Source organism: Scylla paramamosain, chromosome 5 (genome assembly GCF_035594125.1).
Source record: "Scylla paramamosain isolate STU-SP2022 chromosome 5, ASM3559412v1, whole genome shotgun sequence".
Classification (NCBI taxonomy): domain Eukaryota; kingdom Metazoa; phylum Arthropoda; class Malacostraca; order Decapoda; family Portunidae; genus Scylla; species Scylla paramamosain.
In genome coordinates this window covers 35,550,228-35,572,555 of record NC_087155.1, presented here as the reverse complement: position 1 = coordinate 35,572,555, position 22,328 = coordinate 35,550,228, and the positions used below count along the sequence as shown (strand labels likewise).

Below are 22,328 nucleotides of genomic sequence, written 5' to 3'. Positions count from 1 at the left end.
TGAAGTGCAGCCGGTTACCGTGACTTATCTTTTGAGGCACTTACACACACACACACACACACACACACACACACACACACACACACACACACACACACACACACACACACAGACACACACACACACACACACACCACCACACACACCACACACACACACACACACACACACACACAGAGAAAGAGAGAGAGAGAGAGAGAGAGAGAGAGGAGAGAGAGAGAGAGAGAGAGAGAGAGAGAGAGAGAGAGAGAGAGAGAGAGAACCACCCCCACCGTTTCAATCTTACACCACCTTCAAATTTTGTCTCGTATGAAAATGCAACTGCGCTTTGCCATTTTCATAATTAGATTTTTCGCTTATACCTCCTCCCCTCTCCCTTCCTTTCTACCTTCCTGTCTCCCTGTACCCTCTCCCTCCCCCTCATTCTCCTTCCTTTCCTCCTTTCCTCCTTCCCTACCTACCTCCCCACCTCCTCGTCTCTCCATAATTAGACTGAACGTGTCATTAGCCCTCACAGCTCCTGCCTTTTTAATTTCGGTCTCCAGCAGCAGCTACAGCAGGTCCTTCCGTCTCGTGCCTCCCTCCCTCAGATCTTTAAGGCTATCAGTATCGACACGCTCTCCCGAAAAGAAAGGAAAAAGAGAGGAACGAAAAAAAGACGGAATATTTTGCGTGTATATTATAACCGGAAGATCTCGATTTTTCTCTCTCTCTCTCTCTCTCTCTCTCTCTCTCTCTCTCTCCTCTCTCTCTCTCTCTCTCTCTCTCTCTCTCTCTCTCTCTCTCTCTCTCTCTCTCTCTCTCTCTCTCTCACCTTGCATGCTGTGTATGTGGCATATTTACATGATTGTATGGTACGCACACTGTACTCGTACCTACAGCGATGCATGTATGTAACTGTGTATGTGTATGTTTGACTATGTAGGTCAGACGCAAATGTTTACACGTAGATTATACCTCCTTCAATATTCCTCCACATTCTTCCTTGTTCTCCTTTTGCATGAACGTATACCTTCATAGAGAGAGAAAAAAGAAAAGTGATATATTTGTCTGGAAGTGTGTGTGTGTGTGTGTGTGTGTGTGGTAACGATGATGGGAGCGAGGCATTTGGGGGATAGCGTAGATGGTAATGGATGACTGTTAACAAAGGTGGATGTGGAGTGTTTGCTTTCTATCTGGGACTCGTAGTGGTAGTGGAGGTGATGATGGTTTGAGTGGTGGTGGTGGTGGTGGTGGTGGTGGTGGTGGTGGTTGCAAGTCCTACGTGTGTGTTTAGGGAGAGGGGGTTGCGTTGAAGTTTAAGGAAGGTTTGAGTAGACCTTAGTAGATGGGTGAGGTAACAGAGAGCAGGAGGGAATGATTTAAGATTATATAGGAAGGACATATACCAAGATACCTGTTAGTAGTACGAGTATATGCATAACTATGTATACAGGTTTACAAATGTGAATTATAGGGGATATAAAATAAAAAAGCTAGTATAAAGTGAGAAAGTTGGAATCGGAGAGAGAGAGAGAGAGAGAGAGAGAGAGAGAGAGAGAGAGAGAGAGAGAGAGAGAGAGAGAGAGAGAGAGAGAGAGAGAGAGAGAGATTTTAAAGTGCAAATTAGGTACAACTTCCATAGTGTTAGGGGACATAAACTACACAGAATAAATTATATAAGCAAGGGAGCGACATAAAAGGCATAATGTTATCTCTGCTGACATGATATTTCTCTTTATTTTCAGCACGAGTCAACACTGAACACGAGAAGTCTGACTGTTTATTCTCCTCTTCATGCAACGCGGGTGAGAACTCTTAGCTAAAGAGGAGAACGGAGAAGCAGCAACATTTTAAGTATGGTGGAATTTATCCTCATTAAAACTCATTAAGACGCTCCGTCGTTACCACCTCATCCACCAAGACTCATTTTGGTGGTGTGGAACGTACTAGGTGTTACTGTTTTCTTTCGTACTATACCACATTGTCAACGCCTCGCGTATGCCACCCTAGTTGACGGTATACCGAACTTATTTGAAGAGACTGGTGACTGGAAAACTTTTTGGAAGCTTACAACAAAGGCCACGTGGTTGCTATGTCCCCTTCAAGCTTCGCCGCATGCTTCACATATTCTCTTTACGCTTTGTTCCAGTTCCTGCTGTCTGGTGTGCCGTGCCTTCATCTACATCGTGATCACCGCAGGTCTTACTCTGCTTCTTCATGAGTTCACGAGCACCCTTAGTCACCAGCTTCACCACGTGCTTCATCGCTTCGTGGGCATTCTCTTCGCTTTCTGCCTGCTCCCCGATGCAGCGTTACTACAGCTCAGGTGTGTCTCCTCCTGCACATCGTCTTTTGTAGTATGTTGTTCTTGCTTGTTCTTTCGTCGCTTTTGGAGCACCACGCCGAGAACGCTCCTGCACTTCGTATTCTCCTGTGTCAGTCTTTGCTGGTGTCCTGTGTACAGCGATTACCGTGTCTCCGGACTAACAAAAGCGTGTTCTGGACTACAGTGTTTATCTCATTGATCTAAGTGCGCTGCCTTTTGTTCCTGATGAATTTTCTAGAGTTAGATCAGTTTGCTGCATCATGAGTGCTGTTGTACGCAACTTTGCCTTTCACTTTGGCATATATGATGTTTGCTTTCGTCTTTTTTGGCTTGAACTATTTTTGGCTTCCCTCAGTAAATCTTACCCTTGGCCTGGCAGTCAGCAACTCACGGCCAATACGCCTCTTCATTATTATGCATTTGTTTCATGAATTGGGATCCTGCATATCTGTGTAATTTTCCCTTGTCAGATATCACTTCCGATACTGTCAGGGCGCAATTTTCTGTAGTGATCAGTGAGTTGGGGACAGCCAGGGCTCATCGTCATCATCATCATCATCATCATCATCATGTGCAGCTTAGAATAGACACAAACTAATACTAGGCAGCACAAACAGTAAAGGTTGAAAAGAACAGCGGAAAATAAAGAATAAAGATACAGTAAGGAGGAAATAAACCAGTACAGTAAATACGTAAAATAATTATAATAATCTAACAGGGATGGTGCATACGAACCTTAAAAAAAGAAGAAAAGAACATACCTACATGCACACCTTTACATACATACATACATATATATACATAAATACATACTACATACATACATACATACATGCATATCAATGGGTTATCAAGAGTGGCAGGATGCAGATTGGAAGCATAAAGGAAACGCCTTCATTTGCTGGTGTGGACCTTGAGTGAGCTAGAAAAGACTCGCCCAGCCTTCCATTCCAGCCACACTACGAGTATACACTCGGCCACGTATACCGCCTCCCTCCATCTCTACTTCCTCCTCCTCCACCTCCTCCTCCTCCTCCTCCTCCTCCTCCTCCTCCTCCTCCTCCTCCTCCTCCTCCTCCTCCTCCTCCTCCTCCTCCTTTGTGTCCCTTTACGTTTCTACTTCTCTGGTCTTTTATCTCTCATTACTCTTATCTTTTCTTTTATTGCCTGTATCCCCCCACCTCTCTCTCTCTCTCTCTCTCTCTCTCTCTCTCTCTCTCTCTCTCTCTCTCTCTCTCTCTCTCTCTCTCTCTCTCTCTCTCTCTCTCTCTCTCTCTCTCTCTCTCTCTCTCTCTCTCTCTCTCTCTCTCTCTCTCTCTCTCTCTCTCTCTCTCTCTCTCTCTCTCTCTCTCTCTCTCTCTCCTTCTCAGGCTCCATTTTACAACATCCTTGACGAAACTCTCTCGCAGACTCGAGACTTCACAGAACAAGTATGTCTTTATTGAGTTCTTCGTCGAGAGCACTTGGGGAGCGAACGGGCGAGCGACGGACAGTCAGAGAAGCAGCAGAGGGCGGGTTGGGTGTGAAGGCGAAAGGGAGAAGTGCAAGGGGGAGAATGTCCACTGGAGGAATGTATTACAGGAGGTTCGAGTGGTGAGGGGACGAGGAGGGAAAAGGGTGCCTGGAAAAGGGGGAGTGTCCGAGTGTCCAGCAGTCCTGGCATGCATGGGTGAGGGAGAGGTGTTGGGGAGTGCTTTGGTTGGAAGATTACGGAGTGTGTTTGGAGTGTGCGGGAGGAATTGAAATGGAAACAAAGGAGTGAAAGTGTTATGTGAAAAGGAATGTAAGGTGATAGTGGAATGTTTGATGCTTGAGTGTTGAGATGGAGTGTGTGTGTGTGTGTGTGTGTGTGTGTGTGTGTGTGTGTGTGTTGGAGGAAGTGGTGCTTAAGAATAATACAAATGGCAAAGGGGGTTTGAAGCAGTGGCGGGCGCGTTATCGAATCGCGAGGCAGGAGTGATGCATCTATTGTTTGTGTGTGGAAGAGGAGTGTGCGTGAAGGGCGTGAGAGGCAGTGGAGGGAGTAAAGGGAGTGGAGGGGAATGTATTTATTCAACTTTCACCGTCAGTTCCACTCACAAAGATTCCTGAATAGAAATTTTACCCTAAATGAATAATAATCTCTGAAAACCTCTGCCTTATATATTTTTTTCATCTTTTTGTTTATCTATTTTTTTATGTAAGACAGATTCTTATCAAGGGGAACAAAATGACGGCGAAAAAAAGAGAAGAAGAAGATGCAAGTCCTAAACGAAAACTGTTGAAAATTAATAACCAGACTTAACACCATATATCAGAGAAGTGAGGGGAAAAACCTTAGAAAACAGTCTTGTACATGCGAAAATTTACGTGGGAAAAACTTAACGATATACAGGTCATACAAGTAAGTGTGTGGCAAGTGTGACACATCAACTGATTGAGTGTCGTCAAGGTGGTGGGATGAAATCGGAAGCCTGGCAAAGGAAAACTGTCCATAATGTAAAGTAGGGCGGCCTTAATGCGCCTTAATGTCCTTCCCGCGAGAGGAAATTATACGCCAGATCAGCTCCTCGATGTGAACGTGGAAGGAGGTGGAGGATCATTGCATCAGATCGTCTTAATGTAACTGATCCTATGGTGCTAGATACCATATTCTGTAAATCCTCCCTATGTGAACTTAACCCCGTAACCATCCACTCCCCCTATAAGATTCCCTCAAATCTTTCACCTTATTGTGGGAGGTGGAGGATCATTGCATCGGATCATCTTAATGTAATTGATCCTATGGTGCTAGATACTCTGAAAATCCTTCCTACGAACAGTCCCCTTTAAAAATATCCACCCAAATCTGTCCCTTTTTATCGTAGGTCAGATTAAGTTCAGTTGGGAGGATTTACCGTGGGAGGAATAACTTCGGGGTGGAAATTTCATGGCGGCGTCCTGCGTGGGGTGGAATTTATATCGGGCCGGTAGATTTACACTGCGCGGTATTGTCTGTACATACATAGCGGCAAGGTTATGGTGCGCGTGGATTTTTATGGCGTTCCTTTCTTTTGTGATCGCGTATTGGCACTTCACCAGCGTGAGTGAGTGTCTGTGGTGTGTGTGGGTGTGAGTGAGTGTGTTGCCTTGCTATTGAAACATGCATGCATCACTTCGGCCCGCGTGTCGAGTGCAATTTTTGTGGCGCTACACTCTCAGCCGCGGGGAATCTGCCTCGACAGACAGAGGGACAAGCGTATTCAGGCCGTCCCTCAGTCGATGCACCTCGCGTATCCAGTGACTCCAACTTCTTTCCTCTCCTTCTTTCTTCCTCCGTCAACTTTCTTTCCGTCCCTTTTCTTCGCCCCGTGCACCGTCCTGTGTGTGTGTGTGTGTGTGTGTGTGTGTGTGTGTGTGTGTGTGTGTGTGTGTGTGTGTGTGTGTGTGTGTGATCGTATTTAAATCACTTAGTATGAAAACAGTGAAAATTTAAAAGAAAATATTAGTTTCAATAACTATTTCTAACGTCTCTCTCTCTCTCTCTCCTCTCTCTCCTCTCTCTCTCTCTCTCTCTCTCTCTCTCTCTCTCTCTCTCTCCTCTCTCTCTGTCCGGCATGAGTGTTTGCAGGGCGTGCTCCGATGTATTCCTGTAAACAAGCTTGAAGGTTTGCATACGGATGGACTCAGTCTTTCCACCAGAGTTACCTGCACATGCCCCACGCACTCCGGAAGCACGGGACGGCGATGAGAACAAGGACGACGAGGCGGGAACTGACCGGCAAGATTTCTATCCCTCGTGCTTCCCTGGTTCTTTTCCTGGTTCTCGTCCTCGTCGTTGTTTTTCTCCTTATTTTCGTCTTCTTGTCTTTCTTGTCCTCGTCCTTTTGTCGTCTTCCTTATGTTTGTCCTTCTCCGCCTCGTTCTCCTTCTCGTCTTCCTTTTTCTGCGTCTTCTTCCTCCTCTCCTCCTCCTCCTCCTCCTCCTCCTCCTCCTCCTCCTCCTCCTCCTCCTCCTCCTCCTCCTCCTCCTCCTCCTCCTGCTGCAAGTGGGTGTGTTCATGTTCCTCGTTCATGGACGTCACGTTTTCATCTACGCGACCGTTCGTGGAAAGTTTCGAGAGTTTATGCACAAATAACTCCCAGGTGAGGAAGAGGACGCGAGAGCACCATGAGAAGAAAATTTCGTTGAAAGTTGAAGTGGATGAAAAAAAAAAAAAAAGGGGGAGAGAAAAGAGTTAAAGAAAAAGACTTGCTGAATTAGCGGAGTACATTGTGTTGCCACTTCTTGTTTTGTTTTGGAATTGTTCTTCTGTTTTATGGGTGTGTTGATTTTTTATGCGTTTGTTTTTCTCGGTTTGTGTGTGTTCGGCTTTGTTTTTAGATCTCAATTTGTGTTTTATTTCTTTTTTTTTCTTTATTAAGGGGGATAAAAAGATCAGATTTTGCAGTTTCTAGCAAGTACGTCAGGTTGGAGGTGGGTATAGAACATGAAAACACGACTCAGAATATTAAGTGATTAAGGAAAGATGTACAAAGCAGCGGTGTACAAAGCAGCAGTGTCAAGGTTGTTAACTAATGGTAGAGAATCTGATGTTAAGCACTGCCACGTGTTTGCCTTATGGTTTCCTAGAGTTTCCCCTTGTGTTCTTATGTTCTTCAATTTGAGTGTGAAAAGAGTATAGATAGATTCATTCAATAATTAGTGTTAAATAGTGATTTTATATCAGATTCTGAACACATTTGACATCCACATCAGCATCTACATCCACTATTTAGTAGAAAACCTGATATCATGTTTGCTTCCGCATCCGCAAAATATGTACATATGACATCCGCATGTACATCCACATCCGCAGGTCTCTGAATTCTGACATCCGATACATCTCTAGAGGAAAACACCTGTGATTGTGAGTGTGGATGTGAGTGTATGCTTGTTGCTCAGCTTCCACGCGTGATGGTCTTGTGTACAGATTGATAGATCGTTTTTCTTTATCGTTTTAATTTCATATATCGGTATTACTCTCTCTCTCTCTCTCTCTCTCTCTCTCTCTCTCTCTCTCTCTCTCTCTCTCTCTCTCTCTCTCTCTCTCTCTCTCTCTCTCTCTCTCTCTCTCTCTCTCTCTCTGTCGCACTTGTGTGGATGGAAGCAGTCAAATTTCCCTCTCTTTTTCGCTCTCACCTTGCCTCTCAGCACAGTTAATTTATGACTCACTTAATTTCTACACACACACACACACACACACACACACACACACACACACACACACACACACACACACACACACACACACACACACACACACACACACACACACACACACACACACACACACACACACACACACACACACACACACACACACACACACACACACACACACACTTCTCCTCCTCCTCCTCCTCCTCCTCCTCCTCCTCCTCCTCCTAGAAAGTTTATATCACTCAATAAAGTATAGTTTTCTTTCTTTTTAAACTTTGTTTACAAGTGAAATATTGTTAAATATTATTGTCTTGCCACCGTTCCTATGAACACAAAACATAAGCAAGGAACATACACTTATTATCGGGTGAAATTTGGAGATTGAAGATTTTTACACTCTGTTAAGGTTTGGAACTGGGGAAAAAAAATTGCGATTAGAATATTTTCTCAAAAACTGCAGTATTTTGAATAATGAAAAGTAGAAGTAAAATATGAATATAGAAAGTTTATTTCACTCAGTAAAGTGTAGTAGTTTTCTTCCTTTATAAACTTCGTTTTGAAGTGAAATTCTTTCTAAGTTAAATATTATTGTCTTCACACCCCTCGTATTAACATACAACATACCCACATTGTGTCTCCTTTTAGCAAGGAACATACATCGGAGAAAAGACTTAGCAGTAATGGTTACCTCAAACCTCAGATCAAGTAAATATTGTTCAGAAGTTGTTATGACAGCAAATAAACTGGTTGGGTTTATTTGGAGGATCTTTGAATTCTAGTCAGAACAAATAATTCTCACTATGTATAATGTACTTGTCGGACCTCATCTTGAATACTGCCTTTAGTTCTCGTCACCTTATTATAGGAAATATATGAACAAGCTAGAGAGAGTACAAAGAAAAGTTAGCGAGATGATCCCACGACTGCGAAAGAAACCCTACGAGGAGGATTTAAGGGAGCACGATTTATTTAGTTTAGAGAAGCGTGGGATGCGAGGGGATTTAATAGAGCTATTTAAAATGTTTCGAGGGTTTGTAAACATCTAACAAGTATATTATTGTTGACAGAACTAACACCTCTCGTAATAATGGTTATAAGATCACAGGTATGGGATCCAGATCAGACGAGGTTAAACACTTTTCTTTAATAGAATCGTTAATATTTGGAACCCTCTCCCAACACAGGTAGCAAATAATAACACAATAAAAACACTTAAACACAGGTTAGACAGGCATCTTGCATCAACCCTTCGAATAAAGTACTTCGCTCCTGCATATTTTATTTATTTCTTTTATATAGTATTAGTAATTTATCTTTTAACTTTTTCTTTCACACTCTATGACTGTTTCTTCCTCTGTGCTGCATGGCTTTTCTTCCTTAAACCTTGCTGTCCTTTTGCCTTTAACTCATAGAATCTGTAGTGGTAGCATAGTCACACGGACAGCCTATTTAGGTGCAGTAGCGCTGTTGCTGTCTGTTTCTTCCTTCTTCTTCCTCCTTCAGATATTCTCCGCCTCGACAGACACATAAAACAGCCACTTTGGGCCGCGTGTCCTAGTAAACACGAAGAACTTTTATTATGATGAAGAGAAATATTCCTCAGGAGAGAGAGGAGGACAGAGAGAGAGAGAGAGAGAGAGAGAGAGAGAGAGAGAGAGAGAGAGAGAGAGAGAGAGAGGGGGGGGGGGACAGGAAATATTCATGGGCGAGATGGGAAGAGTTTCCATAAAACCAACACTAAAATGAAGACATCGTTGTGGCCGGGAAATTGAGACGAGAGAGAGAGAGAGAGAGAGAGAGAGAGAGAGAGAGAGAGAGAGAGAGAGAGAGAGAGAGAGAGAGAGAGAGAGAGAGAGACGTACGGTAAATGGTAGTGATAATAAATGGTCTTTATGATATGTCCATATTTCTTTTACTCCTCCTCCTCCTCCTCCTCCTCCTCCTCCTCCTCCTCCTCCTCCTCCTCCTCCTCCTCCTCCTCCTCGTTCTCCTCCTCCTCCTCCTCCTCCTCCTTATCGTCCTCCTTCTTTTTCTTTCTGGTTTCCTTCCTCTATCCTCTCCGCATGTCTCCTAACTCCTTGTAGCTGAAAACCCGGTGTAAAAATATTGCAGAAATCCTTCCTTGAAACTTGAAAGTGAAGAAAAATTGTGTGAGAGAGAGAGAGAGAGAGAGAGAGAGAGAGAGAGAGAGAGAGAGAGAGAGAGAGAGAGAGAGAGAGAGAGAGAGAGAGAGAGAGAGAGAGTGGCAATTTCAGGCACCGCACACATCGCACACTTACCTAATATTTAAATCACTTTAGTTGAAGAATTTGTGAGAGCCCAATGGTTGTGCTATATACCAATGGATAAGAAATTTCATTCTTTGTTCAGTGGTATACATCCGCTCTCGTTGAGATAAAAGAAAGTTGATGAAAATTTCAGAAAACTGACGGTCACTTTACAAACAGTTTCATATTGTATTTTGCGCATGCACAGTAGTGTTGCAAATTTGACATGGCCTTTCGTTATAACTTGTATTACTCTTATTAACAACAAAAAAAGAAAAGCCTTGGTCAGTTAATTAGTTAAAAGTTGGAATTTTGACTTTGCGCATGCATAGCGCTACTTGAAAGCTGACGTAACGAATTTTTATTACAGTTATAACAAAAGGGCACCTCTTAAGTTTAGAAACTGAGTAGTTTTGAGAAATTCCATTTTCGAAACCCTTCTACTTTTGCAAGTTAACCATTGACTTCACCCAACAAAAGAGATGAAAGCTATATCATATAAAATTGATAGAGTTGTGCTATCATATGCTGCTAATTTCGTTACGATCGATCACGTAGTTCCGGAGATATTAGCATTTGAACAGCGTTACGGTCGGGTCGGGCCGGGCCGCTCAAAATGACACAACAACCTCCATAGTAAACTTCACTTTGCTCGTAATAATGTTACCGGACTACATTTGCTTCTCTTTTCTCGTTAATTATGCTAAAGGGAGTCGGCTATGACACCTTTTGTTCGCATGCCTCATTGGTCCCTGCAAGAATGAGGTTTTGTTAATGGCAGTATTTTCTGACACAGCTGTTACGTTAAGGAATACAAAGGGATACAAAAGGAAGTTGAAACAGCAACAAACCCTGAAGTCCTTACTAAGCTTACCAGGAAGAGGAGGAGGAGAAGGGGGAGGGAGGACGAATAAGTTGCAGAGGAGAATACATAAGAAAGAAAAATCCAAGAAAAAAAGGAGCACTATAATGAGAGAGAGAGAGAGAGAGAGAGAGAGAGAGAGAGAGAGAGAGAGAGAGAGAGAGAGAGAGAGAGAGAGAGAGAGAGATTTTCTTTCACCGTTATTAATTTTCCTTCATTTCCAGCACGTTGCGAAAATCTTTGAATTCTTATTAACATTTCTTCCCATTTACTTATTTGCCAAAGAAGAAGAAGAAGAAGATGATGATGATGAAGAAGAAAAGGAAGAGAAAAAGAAAAAAATAGCATCTCGCGTCGCTTGTAATTGAAAATATACCGTGCGAGTTTCCTTTTTTCTTTTCTTTTTCTTTTCTTTTTCTAGGTAATCATCTGAACATATTTTCTCCTTTTCTCTTTCTCTTTCGTTTTCTCTTTTTATTTATTTTTTTCTCAGCCCGTTAATAGCAGGATTTCGTTCTTATATTCTTATTTATACCCCACATTCTCTCTCTCTCTCTCTCTCTCTCTCTCTCTCTCTCTCTCTCTCTCTCTCTCTCTCTCTCTCTCTCTCTCTCTCTCTCTCTCTCTCTCTCTCTCTCTCTCGTTATTCCATCTTTCCCCCTTGCTTATTTTTTTCTTTTCCCATTCATTTGTCTCGTTTGTCTCATCTTTCCATTTTCTTTCCATTCCTTGTTTCTTTATTTTTCTTTCTATTTTTTTGTTCTTCTTGATAATGGCGGGCTTTCAGTGCATTCCTTTTTTCTGTTTTTTCTTTCTTTTTTTTAGTTTCTGTTCGTCTTTTCCTTTTTTTCTTGTTTTCTCTTCAGTTATCATCACATATTTACTATTATTATCTATTCTCTTTTTCTGTGCTTCTCTTTATTTATTAGCGTTTTCTTGTTCTTTTTTTTTATTTGGGGTCTCTCTCTCTCTCTCTCTCTCTCTCTCTCTCTCTCTCTCTCTCTCTCTCTCTCTCTCTCTCTCTCTCTCTCTCTCTCTCTCTCTCTCGTGTGTCTGTCTGTGCTGTCACTTTTCATTTTCTCTCTCTTATTATTTTCTCTTCCTTTTTTTTCTCATTTTTATTCTTCTTTTCCATCTTTCACAATTTTCCTCTCTGGTCTTTCTCATTTCTCCTCCTCCTCCTCCTCCTCCTCCTCCTCATCCTCATCCTCCTCCTCCTCCTCCTCCTCCTCCTCCTTTCTCTTGTTCGGTGCAGAAAATGTGCATTGAAAATCAAGTTCGCGTTTGCTTCTTTTTTTGCCGAGTCACCGAAACAGTTGGAAAGGTCAGAGAGAGAGAGAGAGAGAGAGAGAGAGAGAGAGAGAGAGAGAGAGAGAGAGAGAGAGTTCCAACGGCCTTAGGTTATGGGTGCTGAGTTCACGCTTACCAAAGAATAGGGTGAGAAAATAGAGAGAGAGAGAGAGAGAGAGAGAGAGAGAGAGAGAGAGAGAGAGAGAGAGAGAGAGAGAGAGAGAGACGAAAAGCAAGGAATGAAGGAAAATATGGGAGGAGAACAGACGACGAAATGCAATAATATGTAGATGTGTGTGTGTGTGTGTGTGTGTGTGTGTGTGTGTGTGTGTGTGTGTGTGTGTGTGTGTGTGTGTGTGTGTGTATTTCCTTATCTGGGGAGTGTTTACATGTGTATGCGAGGCGGCGTCTGGATGTGCTCAGGGAAAACGTATTCGCTGTATTATGTGCGTACGTGAGCTAGAGAGAGAGAGAGAGAGAGAGAGAGAGAGAGAGAGAGAGAGAGAGAGAGAGAGAGAGAGAGAGAGAGTAAATTCACGCTGTGTTTAACAGTAAATATGAACTGAAAAGTAATTCCTACATTCACGTAAATCTGATTAGGACAAAAATAAGTTTATGTAGTGAAGTGTGCAGAGAATGAATGGGATTGAATACTTTACACTTACAAGGTACTTCACTTCACGCTTCTGTAAGTATTTGTATTCTCAGAGATAGCGCTGTAAACCTTTCTAATGCATACTTAGGCTTATCTTGAAGTAAGACCCAGAGAGAGAGAGAGAGAGAGAGAGAGAGAGAGAGAGAGAGAGAGAGAGAGAGAGAGAGAGAGAATCAAAATTGTAAAGAAACTGAAGCTCAAACCGTACCAGAAATTCTTAAATTCTTCTTTGGCATCTCATCTTCCCTTTTTCCCTCCTCCCTTCTTTGTACTTTTCTTAGTTTCCTTTTCCTTCTTTATCTCCTTTACCAGCCCATTCCTACGTATATTTACTCTTGCCTTACCTTTTTGTTCTTTATCATCTTTTTCCTTCATTTTCTCATTCCTTCCTTCTTTTCCTTTCTTTTCATTCATTTAATTCAATATCTCTCTTCTACTCTTTCCTTTCCTTTCCTTTCCCTTCCTTCTCTCATTTTCCCTTACCTTCACTTCTGTTCTCTTTCCCAGCCTCTCTTATTCCAATCCTTCCATTATTTTCCCTTTATTTTTCTTCTCTTTTCTAACACAATCTTTCACTTTTGTTTTTCAGTCTTTATTTTCCTTTCCTTTTTTTCCTTTTTTTTTCTTTTGCAATCTTTCCATTCCTTTCCCTTTTCTTTTTTTCTCAAACAGTCTTTCCTTTTTCTTTTTCAGTCTTTCCTTTCCCTTCTCTTCCCTCCCTTACCTTCCCTTACCTTCCGTCCCCTTCCTCCCCACCCCATTACCCCCTCCAGGAACCAGACAGGTGTCGTATGGTAATCTAACAATCACACGTTCCCTAGTTCGCTCATTAGTATCATTACAGTGATTTGACCTCCCCCCTTCCCTCCCTTCCTTTTCCTTTCCCTTTCATCCTACCTCCCCTCCATTTCTCCTTTCTTCGTCCTTCCTTTTTTTCTTCTTCTCCATTCCTTCTTCAATTTCTTCTCTAATTTCTTCTCCTATTTTCTTTATTTTATCCTGCTTTCGTTTCTTCTATCTTATCTTCTCATCTCTCCCTTTTTTTCGATTCCTTCATCCCTTTCTCTGGTTCTGCTTAATTGTATGTCTGTTTCTGTGAACTTGTGGCCCTTTGTCTCTTGTCTTTCTCTCTTTCTGTCTGATACACACACGTATTCTCTCTCTCTCTCTCTCTCTCTCTCTCTCTCTCTCTCTCTCTCTCTCTCTCTCTCTCTCTCTCTCTCTCTCTCTCTCTCTCTCTCTCTCAACTTGAAAGTCTGAGTCTGACATGATAAAGTTCTGAATTCTGCTGTAACTGTGAAGCATTTGAGAGAGAGAGAGAGAGAGAGAGAGAGAGAGAGAGAGAGAGAGAGAGAGAGAGAGAGAGAGAGAGAGAGGATGTCTTTCAAAATTTCGATATGGGATTTGAATTGGTTTCCTTTCATCATAAATTTTCATCAACCTGAACGTTTCCCTAAATAGTATTATATGTCCTGCCTGTGTGTGTGTGTGTGTGTGTGTGTGTGTGTGTGTGTGTGTGTGTGTGTGTGTGTGTGTGTGTGTGTGTGTGTGTGTGTGTGTGTGTGTGACAGAAACTAACAACGCAACAACGTTTTCCTTTCCGGGCAATTGCAGTGGGCGGTAGAAATATGCTCCAATGAAACACAATTAAAATACCGACAGCTGGCGAATTGTTTGTTGTTTCTGCTCAGGGCTTTTTTTTTTTTTTTTTTTTTTTTTTAAGTATTATTTCGTTACTTTTTTATGCCCTAGTTTTGACGGCAGGCTAAATGGGGTGGTGGGTTTGCTGTGCCTCCCCCTCCTTGACGTGGCGTGACCTATACCCTCCCTCTGAGCTGGTGTGAAAATGGTGGCAAGGGTAGGGTTGCCTGGGAGTGTGTAGGTGTGTTTGTGGTGGTAATGATCTATAGAGGATAGAAAAGGTTAACATTCTTGACCTTTTCCTGTCCTCTAATCTTCTGCTTATGCTGTTACCCTCTCTTCTCCATTGTGTTCCTCCGATCACAATCTCATATTTGTATCTTGTCCTATCGCTCCAATCCCTCCTCACTCTTTTTCTCGTTCTAAACCTTCCTAACCTTGGTTTAACACCCTGTTCTTGGGCTATACTCGTACATGATAAAGAGATGACCCACAAAAGGTACTTAAGCCTTCCACCACCAGAATTTCATGCTCTTTATATTTCTGCCCGGAACCATGCCAAATCTGTTCTCCAACTAGCCAAAAACTCCTTCATTAATAGAACGTGGCAAAATCTTTCAAGATCTAACTCCCCTCGTGACTTCTGGCATCATGTCAAAAATATCTCCAATAACTTTTCTTCTCTTTCTTTCCTTCTTTTATTTCAATCAGATGGCACCACTGCTATCACATCTATCTCTAAAGCTGAACTTTTCACTCAAACCTTTGCTAAAAACTCTACCTTGTTCCTTCCTCTCCTCCACCCTCTGACTACTTCATGCTACCTATTAAAATTTCTTCGCAGTGATGTTTTCCATGCCCTCGCTGGCCTAAAACCATCGGAAGGCTTATGGACCTGATGGAGTGCCCCTAGCCAAACTCTTTCAGCTCCGTCTGTCATCATCTGCCTTTCCTTCTTGCTGGGAGTTTGTCTACATTCAACCTGTTCCTAAAAATGGTGACCATTCTAATCCCTGAAACTACCGTCCTATCGCTTAATGTTAATGAGGTGGTGTGCAGTGAAGTTAGTGTAGGTGTGGCAGTGTGGAGTTTTAGTGATGATAGTGATGAGGTACCGTGCATTTGATGTATTGGTATGTACGTAATGTAGTGAATTTGTGTGATGATGGTAATGATGAATTGATAAATTATTTTTTGTGGCACTGTGATAGTAATGATGTTGCTGATAATAGTGGTGGTGATGGTCGTGAGAAGGTAGTGTATGTACATTGTACATATTGATGTGGTAATGCAAGAGTAGGTATTGATTATGATGGTGTTGATGGGGAGAACACTTATCCATTACTATCCTGTGTCTCTTACCCTGGAGAATTTAGCTTCTCAGTCATGTCTGTTATTGTCTGTTCGTCATTTGTGTTTCTTCGCGCGCAGTGAAGGGCTGGTGAGGTTGTAATGACATCCAGAAGTGCCCTCATGTACACTCGTATTTTGCTTCGTAAAGTTTTGTTCTAACAAGTGTAATAAGCCTTGGAAGTTTAGCCCTTCAGGAAAGAGGCGTTAGGGAGCCTCTTAGGGACCATATTGTCTCTTGATTTCTTCCATTATTTTTTTTTTAATTCATATGCAAGCTTCTTTACTCTTTATGTCTTGTCTTGCAGTGTTAGGAAACACGTCTAAGTTCCTGAAAAAGGCAGGAAACCGGTCGTTAACTTAATTGGATTGACTTTTTTTATTTTTCACTTTTTCTTTTTTCTTTTTTATCTAATGTATAAATTGTGTATCTAGAGTTTCTGTGTAAATTCTATCCAAGAAAATTTTCTCCAAAAAAAGATTCTCCTGGAATCATCTCTGGCAAAAATATTTCCTTCCTGATAATTTCATCTAAGATAGTTCATCTTCACATAATACTCGCCATTATCATAGGATGAATTATTATACCTGGAAATCTTGTGAGTGGGAGGTTTGCGGGGAAAATTTAGGTGATGGGAAATTTAGCAATGCTATCTAAGAACAACAAAATAGGTGTACGTACTTCATAGGCTGCTTACAGAATAACGATTGCCACGTTTCCTTAAGCATGATAAATTGATATAGTGTAAATTTAGAGCATAACTTCGGAACATATTGAGTCATTGTATAATTCAAACCTTTTAGTATCTGTAGGTTTAGATGTCCTATATATCAAAAATAATGAATGCCACAGTCTCCTTAAGTTTGATAAGATGATATGGTGTAAATTTAGACCATAACTTCAAAACACAACAATTTAAAGTTTTGATTACCTCTAAGTTTATTTTTTTATTTTTTTATTTATTTTTTTTTTTTTTATGTAGGAAGGATACTGGCCAAGGGCAACAAAAATCTAATAAAAAAAATGCCCACTGAAATGCCAGTCCCTAAAAGGGTCAAAGCAGTGGTCAAAAATTGGTGGATAAGTGTCTTGAAACCTCCCTCTTGAAGGAATTCAAGTCATACACAGTCATACACAGTAGCATCCTTCAGGGTTACTCAAATTAAGTAAAGAGAGTCATGCTGTCACTAATTAGCAGTTTAAGGCACGTGAATATTGTAATGAATGTAACCCATGAAAGTAACACATATAGCAGACAATTCTTACGGAACTAAACGGTCGTTGCTTCGTTAATGGTACTCATTTGTCCTTTTTGCCTTTTAGTTAAGTCCCTCCCCCTTCTTTTGATTTATACCTGCGTTGAGTATGAATGCACGGCGTTGTGTCGCGGTGCCAAAGGAGATTCGAGACACGTGCTTCGTAATTAGTCTCGATCCGAAGTCGTACGTTCTCAATCCACATTGCGTCCACAGAAAACGTACCGAGTACAAACACCAAGAACTGGCGCCCGTTTTCTTCACTTATAAATCTCTTCTCTGTCGTGCCTGTCTTCCCCTCCTCCTCCTCCTCCTCTTTCTCGTTTTTTTTTTTTTTTTTTTTCCTTCATGACCTTCCCACACTTTTCTTGCTTCTGAGGCTCTTCCATTCGTTGTGCCCCTCCCTTCTTTTGTTTCCTTCTCTTCCTCCTCCTCCTCCTCCTTCTCGTTTAATTTCCCTCTCACAAGACCTTCGCACTTTCTACATTCTCGTTGTTTTTTATTAACATGTCCTTAACATTTTCTTTTCTTCCTCTGCCTCATACTCCTCCTCCTCCTCTTCCTCCTCCTCATCCTCTTCTTTCTCCACTTCCTCCTCCGCCTCCTCCTCCTCTGCCTCCTCATCACCATCATCTACCGTTCCTTTTCCTCCTCCTCCATAACCTTTCTGCATTTTCCTCGTCCTCTTTGTCGCCTCACTCCATTTTCTCGCCTTCCTGCACCTTTTCCCTCACCTCCACTCTCTCTCTCTCTCTCGTTTGATCTCTCTCTCTCTCTCTCTCTCTCTCTCTCTCTCTCTCTCTCTCTCTCTCTCTCTCTCTCTCTCTCTCTCTCTCTCTCTCTCTCTCTTTCAACGCTTTGCCCTTATTTTTGAAGTCGTGGTCGATTTTGTCGTTATCGTCGTCTTCGGATTTGTGTTCTAGTTCCTCATGTCTATTTTTTTTGGTTTTCTTTTCCACATCTTAATCGATTTTCGGCTTTCTCCAGTTCATTGAGGTATTTTTAATGATCTTTCTTTTTGATCGGTTCAATCATTCTTTCCGCCCTCGTCTTCATCTTTGTCCTCTTCTTCTTATTTGATTTTTTTTTCTTCACGATCTTTTCACTTCTCCATTTTTTTCTTTTCACTCGTTTTTTTTTTTTTTGCTTCCTCTTCTTTTCTGTTCTCTTCTCTTGACGTCTTATTTTTACCTCTCTCATGCTCTTCATTTATTTTCTTTCGTTTTCCTTTCATTTTCTCCCTTTTCTCGTTTTTATCTTCATTTTCTCCCTCACCTCGTTTTTTTACTTAATTTTTCCCCCCTTTTTTTTTAACGTTTACTCATTCTTATCTTCCACGTCGTCATTCTTCTCATCTCGTACTCATCTCCTCATTCTACCTCACCTCACCGCTCATCACATCGTCACCTCATTTCACCTCACCTCACCTCACCTACGTGCACCTCGCCCTTGTCGCTCCTCACCTCACCTCCCGTCGTTGTCATCCGCTCGTTAGTGATTCAGTGTCGAAGTTGGGAAAGGAAACACTCGGCACCACTTCCTCTGTCTCCTCTTGGTTTTGGAGTTTCCAACTGATAATTCATAGTTGTGGGGGTCGGGACTGCTCACCCACCCTTGCTCCATCTCCTCCTCCTCCTCCTCCTCCTCCTCCTCCTCCTCCTCCTGCATCTCACCATTTCTCTCATCCATCCTGCCCCTTCCTCATCATGTTCCTTACTCCACACCCCTTCATTTCAAATCGTGTTGGATGGAAGTTTGAGAGAGAGAGAGAGAGAGAGAGAGAGAGAGAGAGAGAGAGAGAGAGAGAGAGAGAGAGAGAGAGAGAGAGAGAGAGAGAGAGAGTCATAAAAAAGATAGATAGGCCATAAAAATACGACATAAGAAAATAAAACAGAAAGGGAGGGATGAATGGAAGGAGGGATGGAGAGAGAGAGAGAGAGAGAGAGAGAGAGAGAGAGAGAGAGAGAGAGAGAGAGAGAGAGAGAGAGAGAGGGTGGAGGGAGGAGTAAAGAAAAGAATCAGGTCCTTTGTCAGCGTCGGGTCATGTCAACACCTTGCGGGAGGACGTGGAATGAGTGCCTGGAGGAGCAGGTGAAGGAGGAGGAGCAAGAAGAGAGGGTATTTGGAGGTCTATGCGACGCAGACGACAACATGAAGAAAAAAAAACACGAAAAAAATAAAGGAAATGAGTTGTACCCTAAAGAAAAGACCAGGATTTAGTGGAACGTGGCCTGTGTTTTGGAGGTTTAAACGATGCAGATGGAAAAAAAGAATAAGAAAAAGAAAAAGAAAAAAAGAAAAGAGAGAGGAACGATTCTTTTTGGAAATCAAAGCAACGTGAAAAGAAAAAAAAAGCACTAAAGGATAAAAAAGAAAATGAATAATTAAAACAGGAATAAGATCATTTATAACTAAGACACGAGTAATGATCAGCGCAGGAAGATGAAGCTGACTGGTCACATATAGAAAAAGTGAATGCTCGATTGATGAACTGAATACAACACACACGAACAGAGATCAGATACCATGAGGAAAGCCCAGAGACCGAAGCCCTTCACCTCCACATTTCTCAAGATTAACTGGCAGTAATAGGGCTTGATAGGGATGGAGAGACTGTCTATGCATAAATGGAAAGTGCAGAGAGAGAGAGTGAAGTCAGTATTTGTGATATAGTTCAGAAGTTGGAGAGAGAGAGAGAGAGAGAGAGAGAGAGAGAGAGAGAGAGAGAGAGAGAGAGAGAGAGAGAGAGAGAGAGAGAGAGAGAGAGAGAGAGAGAATAGAATAGAAAATAAAACAAGCAACAAACAAAATCCATTAAAAAGAAACGAAAACTAAAAAAAAAATAACAAAACGTGAGGATTTTGATGTTCCAATAGGGCTTCAGAGAGGGAGAGAGAGAGAGAGAGAGAGAGAGAGAGAGAGAGAGAGAGAGAGAGAGAGAGAGAGAGAGAGAGAGAGAGAGAACACACACACACACACACACACACACACACACACACACACACACACACACACACACACACACACACACACACACACACACACACACACACGAACGTACAAACAGATGATCCTCTGCTCCATCCCTCGGCGGTATCACCTGTCCGTTAATCAATGGAGGTGAGGGCATTTTTCCACCCCTGTGCTAATGGTGGTCTGGGCTGCAGGGATCGGGTGACGCAGGGGAGGCACGGCGCACCTACACCTAATTGACGTTATTGCTGTAGGGTGATGTAATCTCCTGAGAATAGACCAAAAGTGCCCTGAAGGAAAACGAGAAGGAGAAGGAGTGGAAGAGGAGGAGGCATAGGAGGAGGAGGAGATGTGAGAGTAAGATGGATTGGAGTGAGAGGGTGAGGAGTAAGAGAAGGAGGCTACACAAACATTGATTTTACTGTAAGCGACTTCAAGAGCCACAAGGTCTCCATCTTTCAGACACTTTAGGAAGAAAGAAAACAGTTTACCCTCCCTCTCTCCTCCTCTTCCTTCTCCTCCTCCTCCTGCTCCTCCTCCTCCTCCTCCTCCTCCTCCTCCTCCTCCTCCTCCTCCTCCTCCTCCTCCTCCTCCTCCTCCTCCTCCTCCTCCTCCTCCTCCTCCTCCTCCTCCTCCTCCTCCTCCTCCTCCTCCTCCTCCTCCTCCTCCTCCTCCTCCTCCTCCTCCTCCTCCTCCTCCTCCTCCTCCTCCTCCGACGACGACGACGACGACGACGAGGAAAAAAAAAGGATACACAAATTTTTAAAGGAAATTTAAAAGTTATCCTTAAAAAAAAATAGAAAAATGGTGCCGACTCAAGAAATACTTAAGAAATGAAAGGGAAGAACAAGTAAGATGTGAAAAGCTGATGAAAAAAAAAATGTAGGAAATAGAAAAAAGAGGCGATAAATGAGGTTAACTTTAGATGTGGGAGGAAGGAACCACAAAATGTATATACCCTTTTCTTGTTCTTGTTCTTTTTGTTCTTGCTCATGTTCTTGTGTTTTTTTTTATTTAATTCTGTTTTCCTTTTTTTTCTTTTTCTTTTCTTTATTTGATTTTCTTTTCTTGTTTTTCTTGTTTTTTTTTTCTTTGTCCTTTTCTTTTTCTTTTTCTTTTTCTTTTCTTTTTCTTTTTCTTTTTTTTCGTAACTTCATAAAGAGGGAACAATAAAGACGGGAACGCAAAATAAACCTTTCTTCTTCTTCTTCTTCTTCTTCTTCTTCTTCTTCTTCTTCTTCTTCTTCTTCTTCTTCTTCTTCTTCTTCTTCTTCTTCTTCTTCTTCTTCTTCTTCTTCTTCTTCTTCTTCTTCTTAAAGCAGGAACAATAAAGTATGATGGAAGGGAATCCAAAATAAACCTTCTTCTTCTTCTTCTTCTTCTTCTTCTTCTTCTTCTTCTTCTTCTTCTTCTTCTTCTTCTTCTTCTTCTTCTTCTTCTTCTTCTTCTTCTTCTTCTTCTTCTTCTTCTTCTTCTTCTTCTCCTCCTCCTCCTCCTCCTCCTCCTCCTCCTCCTCCTCGGCATTAGCGAAGATCTGCTGCACCTGGTTATCAGATTTTGTCTAATTTGTGAGGTCTCTTGTGTCCTGCCGGATTAGGAATATCAAGGAGGTGAGGGTATTGGAAGAGGAGGAGGAGGAGGAGGAGGAGGAGGAGGAGAAGAAGGAGGCGGAAAGGAAGAGAAGAAAGAAAAGGAGAAAGAAGTGTAGGAAAAAGAGGATGTAGCAGATGATGATGAGGAAGAAGGCGAAGAAAGTAAATAATATGAGAGAAAAACGATAAGGACGAGGAGGAGGAAGAGAGGAAAACACAGAAATAGAAAATAAAATAAAGCCAAGTAATAGGAAATTAATGAAGACATGAGACACGAAAATTATAGGATGAGGAAAACAAGAAAGAAGGAAAGAGAGAAAGAAATATGCAAGAGATGAAAGAGCTAGAAAAAAAGAAAAGCGATATAGAAAAAGAGACTAGATAAAGAGGAAGAGGAAGGAGAGACAGGGCCGCAAGGTGGGATGGGAAGGGAGGGAGGGAGGGAGGGAGGGAGGGAGGGAGGGGGTATAGGATTCCTCGGTGTCGTAGGATATCATTATTTCTGCGTTTCAAAGGGGCGCCATCCTTCTCGCTTTCTCGTTTCATTAAATTCTGAGGAAGAAAGGAAGAGGACGATCAATTAACTTCTAAAAATTCTCAGCATTTATTTATTTTCTCGGTCCTTCCTTCCTCTTATTTTTCATACCTTTAATGTGTGTGTGTGTGTGTGTGAGAGAGAGAGAGAGAGAGAGAGAGAGAGAGAGAGAGAGAGAGAGAGAGAGAGAGAGAGAGAGAGAGAGAGAGAGAGTTATACTGGAAATATGAGAAAACAAGGAGTAATGAGAGAGAGAGAGAGAGAGAGAGAGAGAGAGAGAGAGAGAGAGAGAGAGAGAGAGAGAGAGAGAGAGAGAGAGAGAGAATTATACTGGGAATAAGAGAAAACAAGGAGTAATGAGAGAGAGAGAGAGAGAGAGAGAGAGAGAGAGAGAGAGAGAGAGAGAGAGAGAGAGAGAGAGAGAGAGAGTCCTTGCTG

General features: G+C 42.1%; 1 long non-coding RNA gene across 1 annotated transcript in view; it reads left to right on the top strand.

The window, feature by feature from the left end:
* Positions 1-6,224, top strand: part of LOC135100357 (uncharacterized) — a 26,008-nt gene extending 19,784 nt beyond the window's left edge. Inside the window, exons 2-4 of the long non-coding RNA XR_010268636.1 lie at positions 1,728-1,787; positions 2,132-2,308; positions 5,898-6,224. This is a non-coding gene — a long non-coding RNA (uncharacterized LOC135100357). The remainder of the gene's footprint in view (positions 1-1,727; positions 1,788-2,131; positions 2,309-5,897) is intronic.
* The last annotated feature ends 16,104 nt before the right edge of the window (positions 6,225-22,328 follow it).